A 13,550-nucleotide genomic window follows, 5' to 3' on the forward strand; every position below is an offset into this window, starting at 1 on the left:
ACACAAAATCTTTTTCACTCCATCTTTCCACCTCCAATTTGGTCTCCCTCTTCTCCTCGTTCCCTCCACCTCCGACACATATATCCTCTTGGTCAATCTTTCCTCACTCATTCTCTCCATGTGCCCAAACCATTTCAAAACACCCTCTTCTGCTCTCTCAACCACGCTCTTTTTATTTCCACACATCTCTCTTACTCTTACGTTACTTACTCGATCAAACCACCTCACACCACACATTTTCCTCAAACATCTCATTTCCAGCACATCCATCCTCCTGCGCACATCTCTATCCATAGCCCACGCCTCGCAACCATACAACATTGTTGGAACCACTATTCCTTCAAACATACCCATTTTTGCTTTCCGAGATAATGTTCTCGACTTCCACACATTTTTCAAGGCTCCCAAAATTTTCGCCCCCTCCCCCACCCTATGATCCACTTCCGCTTCCATGGTTCCATCCGCTGACAGATCCACTCCCAGATATCTAAAACACTTCACTTCCTCCAGTTTTTCTCCATTCAAACTCACCTCCCAATTGACTTGACCCTCACCCCTACTGTACCTAATAACCTTGCTCTTATTCACATTTACTCTTAACTTTCTTCTTCCACACACTTTACCAAACTCAGTCACCAGCTTCTGCAGTTTCTCACATGAATCAGCCACCAGCGCTGTATCATCAGCGAACAACAACTGACTCACTTCCCAAGCTCTCTCATCCCCAACAGACTTCATACTTGCCCCTCTTTCCAAAACTCTTGCATTTACCTCCCTAACAACCCCATCCATAAACAAATTAAACAACCATGGAGACATCACACACCCCTGCCGCAAACCTACATTCACTGAGAACCAATCACTTTCCTCTCTTCCTACACGTACACATGCCTTACATCCTCGATAAAAACTTTTCACTGCTTCTAACAACTTGCCTCCCACACCATATATTCTTAATACCTTCCACAGAGCATCTCTATCATATGCCTTCTCCAGATCCATAAATGGTACATACAAATCCATTTGCTTTTCTAAGTATTTCTCACATACATTCTTCAAAGCAAACACCTGATCCACACATCCTCTACCACTTCTGAAACCACACTGCTCTTCCCCAATCTGATGCTCTGTACATGCCTTCACCCTCTCAATCAATACCCTCCCATATAATTTACCAGGAATACTGGTATTTATTTATTTATTTATATATATTTGTGTGGGAGCCTGGTTCACACCAGCTTCATTTACATATACCTCATCTTACGAGCCAGTTCGACAAATTGGAAAAAAAAAAAAAAGAATAGAAAAACAAAAGAAAAAAATGTCTTTTTTTTGTGTGTTTTTGTTTCAGTGTTGTGTGATGGCAACTGTGGCCTTCCCTCCCCACCTCGAATAATATTGGACGCTCAAGATTTATATTAAACTCGAGGGTCAAGGACTAGTGTATATATATATATATACATATACATATATATTTCCCCCAAGGAACAGGTATATATATATATATATATATTATATATATAATATAGGAGGTTCTTCTGCAGTGTCTATGTATAAAATGCCACTGAAGAAATACATTCGGGCCCCAGTCGAGGAGGTGCCAAGTATCAGAGAGAAGTTGGCCTTCTTCGAGCAGCAGGGTCGAGGTAATACTTGACCCCACACCATCACTATACTCCCTCCCCATCACCCACACCTCCTCCTCGAGGTAATACTTGACCTCACATCATCACTATACTCCCTCCCTCCCTCACCCACACCTCCTCCTCGAGGTAATACTTGACCTCACATCATCACTATACTCCCTCCCTCCCTCACCCACACCTCCTCCTCGAGGTAATACTTGACCTCACACCATCACTATACTCCCTCCCTCCCTCACCAACCTCCTCCTCCTCGAGGTAATACTTGACCTCACACCATCACTATACTCCCTCCCTCTTCCCTCCCTCACCCAGTCCCCATCACCCACCTCCTCCTCGAGGTAATACTTGACCTCGCACCATCACTATACTCCCTCCCCATCACCCACTCCCCATCACCCATCTCCTCCTCGAGGTAATACTTGACCTCACACCATCACTATACTCCCTCCCTCTTCCCTCCCTCACCCATTCCTCATCACCCACCTCCTACTCGAGGTAATACTTGACCTCACACCATCACTATACTCCCTCCCTCTTCCCTCCCTCACCCAGTCCCCATCACCCACCTCCTCCTCGAGGTAATACTTGACCTCGCACCATCACTATACTCCCTCCCCATCACCCACTCCCCATCACCCATCTCCTCCTCGAGGTAATACTTGACCTCACACTATCACTATACTCCCTCCCTCTTCCCTCCCTCACCCATTCCTCATCACCCACCTCCTACTCGAGGTAATACTTGACCTCACACCACTATACTACCTCCCTCTTCCCTCCCTCAACAGTCCCCATCACCCACCTCCTCCTCGAGGTAATAATTGGCCTCACACCATCACTATACTCCCTCCCCATCACCCATCTCCTCCTCGAGGTAATACTTGACCTCACACCATCACTATACTCCCTCACCCATTCCCCATCACCCATCTCCTCGAGGTAATACTTGACCTCACACCATCACTATACTCCCTCACCCATTCCCCATCACCCACCTCCTCCTCGAGGTAATACTTGACCTCACACCATCACTATACTCCCTCACCCATTCCCCATCACCCATCTCCTCCTCGAGGTAATACTTGACCTCACACCATCACTATACTCCCTCCCTCCCTCTTCCCTCCCTCCCTCGACCTCACACCATCACTATACTCCCTCCCTCTTCCCTCCCTCACCCATTCCCCATCACCCACCTCCTCTTCGAGGTAATACTTGACCTCACACCATCACTATACTCCCTCCCTCACCCAGTCCCCATCACCCACCTCCTCCTCGAGGTAATACTTGACCTCACACCATCACTATACTCCCTCCCTCCCTCACTAGACCTCACACCATCACTATACTCCCTCCCTCACTCTTCCCTCCCTCACTAGACCTCACACCATCACTATACTCCCTCCCTCACCCAGTCCCCATCACCCACCTCCTCCTCGAGGTAATACTTGACCTCCCACCATCACTATACTCCCTCCGTCCCTCTTCCCTCCCTCCCTAGACCTCACACCATCACTATACTTCCTCCCTCCCTCTTCCCTCCCTCACTAGACCTCACACCATCACTATACTCCCTCCCTCTTCCCTCCCTCACCCAGCCCCCATCACCCACACCTCCTCCTGCGCAGGCGCAGCCCCCTCCTGTGGTACGAACGTACGACACCAGACGCGCTTTCACCCCGCTAGACGGAACAGCAGCCGATTTCAAGCGGCTCAGATAACAGCAGCCGATTTCAAGTGGCCCAAATGTAACAGCAGCCGATTTCAAGCGGCTCAAACGTAACAGCAGCCGATTTCAAGAGGCTCAAACGTAACAGCAGCCGATTTCAAGCGACTTAAACGTAACAGCAGCCGATTTCAAGCGGCTCAAACGTAACAGCAGCCGATTTCAAGCGGCTTAAACGTAACAGCAGCCGATTTCAAACGGCTCAGACGTAACAGCAACCGATTTCAAGCGGCTTAAACGTAACAGCAGCCGATTTCAAGCGGCTTAAACGTAACAGCGGCCGATTTCAAGCGGCTCAAACGTAACCGGCCGATTTCAAGCGGCTCAGACGTAACAGCAGCCGATTTCAAACGGCTCAGACGTAACAACACCCGATTTCAAACGGCGCAGACGTAACAGCACCCGATTTCAAGCGGCTTAAACGTAACAGCAGCCGATTTCAAGCGGCTTAAACGTAACAGCAGCCGATTTCAAGCGGCTCAGATGTAACAGCAGCCGATTTCAAGCGGCTTAAACGTAACAGCAGCCGATTTTAAACGGCTTAAACGTAACAGCAGCCGATTTCAAGCGGCTCAGACGTAACAGCAGCCGATTTCAAACGGTTCAGACGTAACAGCAGCCGATTTCAAACGGCTCAGACGTAACAGCAGCCGATTTGAAGCGGCTCAGACGTAACAGCAGCCGATTTCAAATGGTCCAAACGTAACAGCAGCCGATTTCAAACGGTCCAAACGTAACAGCAGCCGATTTCAAACGGCTCAAACGTAACAGCAGCCGATTTCAAACGGCTCAAACGTAACACCGGCCGATTTCAAACGGCTCAGACGTAACAGATTGTAATCAATTTTGTCGTCGTTAACCAGAGATCTTTTAACTCTCCCGTTTATCGGGTTAATCTCCCGTTTATCGGGTTAATCGCCTTAACCAGAGGTCTTTTAACTCTCCCGTTTATCGGGTTAACTCCCGTTTATCGGGTTATCTCCCGTTTATCGGGTTAATCGCTTTAACCAGAGGTCTTTTAACTCTCCCGTTTATCGGGTTAACTCCCGTTTATCGGGTTAATCTCCCGTTTATCGGGTTAATCTCCCGTTTATCGGGTTAATCTCCCGTTTATCGGTTCAATCGCCAGCCCTACTGTTAAATGCATATAAATACCGTTGTTTAGCTATAGCGTTAACCGATTTTTTTTTTGGCCGTGTCGTGCGTTCGCGCCCCGTTTCCTCCCGACGCGTATTTTTTCTTCATTATCGACCCTGCTTCAGTGCTTGAGTCCTCCCCCCCCTCTTTCCTCCCGACGCGTATTTTCTAGATTTCTAGAAGGTTCTAGTGAGCATATATTTGCTCTTATCTAGAAGGTTAGATATAGCATTTGTTCGTGTAGTGATATAGTGAAGATATTAGTGATATAGTGAAGATGTTAGTGATATAGTGAAGATGTTATATATATATATATATATATATATAATATATATAAAATATATATATTTATAATTATATATATTAAAAAATATATATTTTTTTAAATTTTTTTTTTTTTTTTTTTTTTTTTTTTTTTTATTTGTGCTTTTCCCCCGCTTTTGGGGAGTAGCGAAAAGGAAACAGACGAAAAAATGGCCCCCCCCCCCCCCCCCAAATCCCACATGTACTTTACACACGTCCACACCCCGCAAATATACATACCTACACAGCTTTCCAGGGTTTTCCCCCGGACGTTTCACATCCCTTGATTCAACCACTGAAGCACGTCAACCCCTGTATCCCAAAAAATCCCCCCCCAATTCACTCTTTTTCCCTTGCCCCCCATTTCACCCTCCTGCATGTTCAGGCCCCGATCACAAAAAAAACTTTTTCACTCCATTTTTCCACCCCCAATTTGGTCTCCCTCTTCTCCTCGTTCCCCCCACCTCCACACATATACCCCTTTTGGGTTTAAATCTTTCCTCACTCTTCTCCCAGGGTGCCCAAACCATTTAAAAAACCCCCCCCCTTTTTGCTCTCTAAAACACGTTTTTTTATTTTCCACACACCCTCCCCTTACTCTTAGGGTTTTTTTACTCGAAAAACCCACCTCACCCCCAACTTTTTCCCTCAAAATCTCATTTCCAGCAAATCCATCCTCCTGCGCACATCTCTATCCATGGGCCCAAACGCCTTCCGCAACCATACAACTTTGTTGGAACCACTATTCCTTCAAACAAAACCCCTTTTTGCTTTCCGAGAAAATTGTTCTGATTCCACACTTTTTTAAAGGCTCCCAAAATTTTCGCCCCCCCCCCACCCTTTTGACCCACTTCCGCTTCCAGGGTTTCCATCCGTACAGTTCCACCCCCCCAGAAAATCTAAAACACTTCATTTCCCTCCAGTTTTTCTCCTTTCAAACTCACCACCCCAATTTGATTTGACCCTCCCCCCTACTGTACCTAAAAACCCTTTGTTTTTTTACATTTCTCTTAACTTTTTTTTCCACACATTTTAAACCAAATTTCATTTCACCAGCTTTTCCCAGTTTCTCACATGAACAGCCCCCCAGCCGTATCATCGGGCAACAAAAACTGCCCAAATTCCCAAGCTCTTTTACCCCAACGGGCTTCAAAATTGCCCCTCTTTCAAAACTCTTGCTTTTTCCCTTTTTTCCCCCCTAAAAAACCCCCCCAACCCCCCATAAAACAAATTAAAAAACCCAGGGGAGACATCACAAAAACCCCGCCGAAAACCTAATTCACGAGAACCAATCATTTTCCCTTTTTCCCTTTCAGGGACACATCCCTTACATCCTCGATAAAAATTTTTAAATGCTTTTTAACAATTTGGGCCTCCCACCCCATTTTTTTCTTAATACCTTCCACAGAGCATCTTACCCATTTCCTTTCCAGATCCATAAAGGGTTTCATACAAATCCATTTGCTTTTCTAAGTATTTCTAACTTTACTTTTCTTCAAAAGAAACCCCCCTTTTTTCCACACTTTCCTCTAACCCACTTCTAAAAACCACACTGCTCTTCCCCAATTTTGATCCCTTCTGTACATGCCTTCACCCTCTCAATAAAATACCCCCCCAATAATTTTCCCGGAATACTGGTATTTTTTTTATTTTTTTATAATAATTTTTGTGGGGCCTGGTTCACACCAGCTTCATTTTTTATATACCTCATCTTTGAGCCAGTTCGACAAAATTTGGGAAAAAAAAAAAAAAAAAAGAAAAAAAAAAAAAAAAAAAGTTCTTTTTTTTTTGTGTTTTTTTTTCAGTTTTTTGTGTATGGCAACTGTGGCCTTCCCTTTAAACCCCCCCCTCGAATAATTTTTTGGCGCTCAAGAAATTTTTATTAAATCGAAGGGGCAAAAAGGGCTAGTGTATATAAAAAATAAACAAAAACATAAATAAATTTCCCCCCAAAGGGAAAAGGTTAAATTAAAATATTTTTTTTATTATATATTAAAAATTTAGGGGGTTTTCTGCAGGTCTATGTATAAAAAGCCCCTGAAGAAATAAATTTTGGGGGCCCCCGTGAGGAGGTGCCAAAATATCAGAGAGAAGTTGGCCCCTTTTTTTCGAGCAGCAGGGTCAGGGAATACTTGACCCCAAAACCCTTTCCCCTTTTTTCCCCCCCCCATAAACCCCCACCTCCTTCAGGGAATACTTGACCCCACTTTATCACTTTAAAATCCCTCCCCCCCCACCCCCCACCTCCTCCTCGAGGGAATACTTGACCTCACATTCACCCATTTCCCTCCTCCCCCACCCACCATCCCCTTTAAGGGGAATACTTGACCCCCCCAAACCCTACAAAACTCCCCCCCTCCCTCACCAACCTCCTCCCCTGAGGTAATACTTGAACCCCCACACCATCACCATACTCCCCCTCCCTTTTTTCCCTCCCCAGTCCCCATCACCCACCTCCCCCTCGAGGTAATACTTGACCTCGCACCCAATAAATAAAACTCCCTCCCAAACCCCCCCTCCCCATCACCCATCTCCTCCCCGAGGTAATAATTTGAAACCCAAAAAAATCAAATTTTAAAATTCCCCCCCTCTTCCCTCCCTCACCCATTCCTCAACACCCACCTGCCTTTTTTTGAGGTAATACTTGACCTCACACCATCACTATACTCCCTCCCCCATTCCCCCATCACCCAGTCTCCTCGAGGTAATACTTGACCTCACACCATCACATATACTCCCTCACCCATCCCCATCACCCACTCCTCCTCGAGGTAATACTTGACCTCACACATCACTATACTCCCTCACCCTTCTCTCCCATCACCCATCTCTCACTCCTCCTCGAGGTAATACTTGACCTCACACCATCACTATACTCCCTCCTCCCTCTTCCTCCTCCTCCCTCGACCCACCCATCACTATACTCCCTCCCATCTTCCCTCCTCACCCTTCCCCATCACCCACTCCTCTTCGAGGTAATACTGACCTCACACCATCACTATACTCCTCCCTCACCCAGTCCCATCACCCACTCCTCCTCGAGGTAATACTTGACCTCACACCATCACTATTACTCCCTCCCCTCCCTCACTTGACCTCACACCATCACTATACTCCCTCCCTACTCTCCCTCCCTCACATCCTCACCCTCCTCAGACTCTCTACCTCACCTCACTATTACTCCCTCCATCACCCAGTCCCCATCACCCACCTCCTCCTCGAGGTAATACTTGACCTCCCACCATCACTATACTCCCTCCGTCCCTCTTCCCTCCCTCCTAGACCTCACACCATCACTATACTTCCTCCCTCCCTCTTCCTCCCTCACTAGACCTCACACCATCACTATACTCCCTCCCTTTCCCTCCCTCACCCGCCCCCATCACCCACACCTCCTCCTGCGCAGGCGCAGCCCCCTACTCTGTGGTACGAACGTACGACACCAGACGCGCTTTCACCCCGCTAGACGGAACAGCAGCCGATTTCAGCGGCTCAGATAACAGCAGCCGATTTCAAGGGCCCAAATGTAACGCAGCCGATTTCAAGCGGCTCAAACGTAACAGCAGCGATTTCAGAGGCTCAAACGTAACAGCAGCCGATTTCAAGCGACTTAAATAACAGCAGCCGATTTCAAGCGGCTCAACGTAACAGCAGCCGATTTCAAGCGGCTTAAACGTAAAGCAGCCGATTTCAAACGGCTCGACGTAACAGCAACCGATTTCAAGCGGCTTAAACGTAACAGCAGCCGATTTCAAGCGGCTCTAAACGTAACAGCGGCCGATTTAAGCGGCTCAAACGTAACGGCCGATTTCAAGCGGCTCAGACGTAACAGCAGCCGATTTCAAACGGCTCAACGTAAACAACACCGATTTCAAAACGGCGCAGACGTAACAGCACCGATTTCAAGCGGCTTAAACGTAACAGCACCGATTTCAAGCGGCTTAAACGTAACAGGGCCGATTTCAAGCGGCTCAGATGTAAAGCAGCCGATTTCAAGCGGCTTAAACGTAACAGCAGCCGATTTTAAACGGCTTAAAACCCCGTAACGCAGACGTACCGATTTCAAGCGGCTCAGACGTAACAGCAGCGATTTCAAACGGTCAGACGTAACAGCAGCCGATTTCAAACGGCTCAGACGTAACAGCAGCCGATTTGAAGCGGCTTCAGACGTAACAGCAGCCGATTTCAAATGGTCCAAACGTAACAGCAGCCGATTTCAAAACGGTCCAAACGTAACAGCAGCCGATTTCAAACGGCTCAAACGTAACAGCAAGCCGATTTCAACGGCTCAAACGTAACACCGGCCGATTTCAACGGCTTCAGACGTAACAGATTGTAAATCAATTTTGTCGTCGTTAAAACCAGAGGATCTTATTTAACTCTCCCGTTTTACGGGTAATCTCCGCGTTTATCGGGTTAATCGCCTTAAACCCAAGAAAGGTCTTTTAACTCTCACCGTAATTTATCGGGTTACTCCCGTTAATACGGTTTATCTCTCCGTTTATCGGGTTAATCGCTTTAACCAGAGGTCTTTTAACTCTCCCGTTTATCGGGTTAACTCCCGTTTATCGGGTTAATCTCCCGTTTATCGGGTTAATCTCCCGTTTATCGGGTTAATCTCCCGTTTTATCGGGTTAATCCGATCGCCAGCCTACTGTTAAATGCATTAAATACCGTTGTTTAGCTATAGCGTTAACCGATTTTTTTTTTGGCCGTGTCGTGCGTTCGCGCCCCGTTTCCTCCCGACGCGTATTTTTTCTTCATTATCGACCCTGCTTCAGTGCTTGAGTCCTCCCCCCCCTCTTTCCTCCGCGCGTATTTTCTAGATTTCTAGAAGGTTCTAGTGAGCATATATTTGCTCTTATCTAGAAGGTTAGATATAGCATTTGTTCGTGTAGTGATATAGTGAAGATATTAGTGATATAGTGAAGATGTTAGTGATATAGTGAAGATGTTATATTATATATATATATATATATATATATATATTATATATATATTATATATATATATATATATTTTTTATTTATTTATTTTTTATTTATTTATTTATTATACTTTGTCGCTGTCTCCCGCGTTAGCGAGGGTAGCGCAAGGAAACAGGCGAAAGTAATGGCCCAAACCCACCACACACACATACATGATGTTATAATATATATATATATATATTAATATTTATTATATATTATATTGGGGGGGAAGGTGGACTTGCCTTCCTCTGCCACCCCACACCAACCTAATATTAAAATAGATTAGTGCTGACCAAAACTACTGTTCATTTAAAAACTCTTCATTTTAACCTAATACTGTTCTTTACTACTCTTTTTTTTAAACCCAAACTACTTTTCTTTTAAACACTCTTCTTTTTAAAACCTAACAATTTCATTTAACAAACTCTTATTTTAATAACTACTGTTCTTTTTAACAAACCTTCTTTTTAACCAATACTGTTCTTTTAAAACTACTCTTCTTTTTTAAAACTATGTTCATTTAAAAACTCTTCATTTTAACCTAACCGTTCATTTAACTCTCTTATTTAATCCTAACTAACTCGTTCATTTAACTACTCCTTCATTGTTAATCCTAATTACTGTTCATTTAACTATTCTTCATTTTAACCTAATCTGTTCTTTGAACTACTCTTCTATTTTAACCTAATACTGTTCATTTAATACTCTTCATCTTTAACCTAACTATGTTTCATTTAACTACTTCTATTTTAACCTTAACTATGTTCATTAACTATTTTCATTTATAACAAACTTCTGTTCATTTAATACTCTGATTTTAACTATACTACTGTTACATTTATACTACTTATATTTTAACTAATACTGTTCATTTTAATATCTTCATTTTATTACCTAACTACTTTTCCCCTTTAACAACTCTTCACTTCTAACCTAACACTGTTATTTAACTATCTTATTTTAACTAACTACTTGTTCATTTAACATACATCATTCATTTTACACTAACTACTGTTCATTTAACTACTCTTCATTTTAATACCTAACTACTGTTCATTTAACTACTCTTCATTTTAACCTAACTACTGTTCATTTAACTACTCTTCATTTTAACCTAACTACTCTTCATTTAACTACTCTTCATTTTAACCTAACTACTCTTCATTTAACTACTCTTCATTTTAACCTAACTACTGTTCATTTAACTACTCTTCATTTTAACCTAACTACTGTTCATTTAACTACTCTTCATTTTAACCTAACTACTCTTCATTTAACTACTCTTCATTTTAACCTAACTACTCTTCATTTAACTACTCTTCATTTTAACCTAACTACTGTTCATTTAACTACTCTTCATTTTAACCTAACTACTGTTCATTTAACTACTCTTCATTTTAACCTAACTACTGTTCATTTAACTATTCTTCATTTTAACCTAACTACTGTTCATTTAACTACTATTCATTTTAACCTAACTACTGTTCATTTAACTACTCTTCATTTTAACCTAACTACTGTTCATTTAACTACTCTTCATTTTAACCTAACTACTGTTCATTTAACTACTCTTCATTTTAACCTAACTACTGTTCATTTAACTACTCTTCATTTTAACCTAACTACTGTTCATTTAACTACTCTTCATTTTAACCTAACTACTGTTCATGTAACTACTCTTCATTTTAACCTAACTACTGTTCATTTAACTACTCTTCATTTTAACCTAACTACTGTTCATTTAACTACTCTTCATTTTAACCTAACTACTGTTCATTTAACAACTCTTCATTTTAACCTAACTACTGTTCATTTAACTACTCTTCATTTTAACCTAACTACTGTTCATTTAACGACTCTTCATTTTAACCTAACTACTCTTCATTTTTAAAACATAGTATTAGGGTATTCAATACCATAATTAGGTTTCGGTGCTATGAAACCTCGCGTAACTAACCCCCCCCCCCCCTCCCACACCTCCAACAATGCAGTAGTCATCTTAAACTTACAGAAAGACCTAAAAAAAAAAAAAAAGGAAAAACAAAAAAAAAACTGACATATTCAAACATAACAAAAAAAAAAACTGACATTCAAAACATTTTTTTTTTTGTTTCGTATTTTTTTAATTTTTTTTTTCCACCCTGGCTATTCTCAGTTGGACTTGCAGATTTTGAAATGCGCGAGGCGTATATATATATATATATATATATATATATATATATATATATATATATATATATATATATATATATACGCATACTGCATGGCATGCGTATGTTATTTTCGTATTTTCCTTATTTATTTTTTTTTTTATTTAGAAGTGGGGGGGTGAGTGAGTGAGGGGTGTTGTACACGTATTTTGAAATTGAAGCTTAGATTTTGACTGGGAGACGGGTCTATTTTTTGCTTGTTATTTTAGTAGAGCAAATTAGAATTTGATCGAATTTTTTGGATATTATAGTATCGTTTTCGTTGTATTTGTAGGTATTAGGAAGCCATATTATATATATATATATATATATATATATATATATATATATATATATATATATATATATATATTATATATATATATATATATATATATATATATTTATATATATATATATATATATATATATATATATATATATATATATATATATATATATATTGGAAAGGATCACAATTTTGCGCGTGATCCAGTATATTCCTATGAGTCCACGGGGGAAAATGAAACACGAAAAGCTCCCAAGTGCACTTTCGTGTAATAATCACATCATTTTCCCCGCGGACTCATAGGAATATATATATATATATATATATATATATATATATATATATATATATATATATATATATATATATATATATATTATTTATTTATTATTTATTTTATTTTGCTTTGTCGATGTCTCCCGCGTTTGCGAGGTAGCGCAAGGAAACAGACGAAAGAAATGGCCCAACACACCCCCATACATACATACATACGTCCACACACGCACATATACATACCCATACATCTCAATGTACACATATATATACACACACACAGACATATACATATATACCCATACACACAATTCATACTGTCTGCCCTTATTCATTCCCATCGCCACCTCGCCACTTATGGAATAACATCCCCCTCCCCCCTCATGTGTGCGAGGTAGCGCTAGGAAAAGACAACAAAGGCCCCATTTGTTCACACTCAGTCTCTGGCTGTCATGCAATAATGCCCGAAACCACAGCTCCCTAAAGGGAGGCATATATATATATATATATATATATATATATATATATATATATATATATATATATATATATATATATATATATATATGCCTCGCTTGGCGCGTGGTACGATGTATTTTTACACATTCTAGCCGGGTTCCTTTGTTAATTGGATTGTCTATAGACAATTTGGATGATCCTATGTTAAAACTGTGAGCTGATTAATTTCATTTTTTTTTTGTAAGAACTGGGAAATGTTTGGAAGTGAGAAGTCTGTGACTTCCTCTCGCCCGTTTTCAGTTACCACGAGCAAACAAACCCCCCCTCTTCCCATTTTCTTTTGGTTTGCATTTCTGCATAGATAAGTTTAGATTGGGAGATGATGCATGTTGCATAGCTTGTGCCATGCTATATAGAACAGTGTGCCATGCTATATAGAACAGTGTGCCATGCTATATAGAACAGTGTGCCATGTTATATAGAACAGTGTGCCAAGCTATATAGAACAATGTGCCATGTTATATAGAACAGTGTGCCATGCTATATAGAACAATGTGC

The 13,550-nt window shown here is 41.7% G+C and overlaps 1 protein-coding gene across 2 annotated transcripts in view; it reads left to right on the top strand.

Moving 5' to 3' along the window:
* Positions 1–13,550, top strand: part of LOC139764290 (uncharacterized) — a 450,745-nt gene that overhangs the window by 404,056 nt on the left and 33,139 nt on the right. The window lies entirely within an intron of this gene.

Source organism: Panulirus ornatus, chromosome 49 (assembly GCF_036320965.1).
Source record: "Panulirus ornatus isolate Po-2019 chromosome 49, ASM3632096v1, whole genome shotgun sequence".
Classification (NCBI taxonomy): Eukaryota; Metazoa; Arthropoda; class Malacostraca; order Decapoda; family Palinuridae; genus Panulirus; species Panulirus ornatus.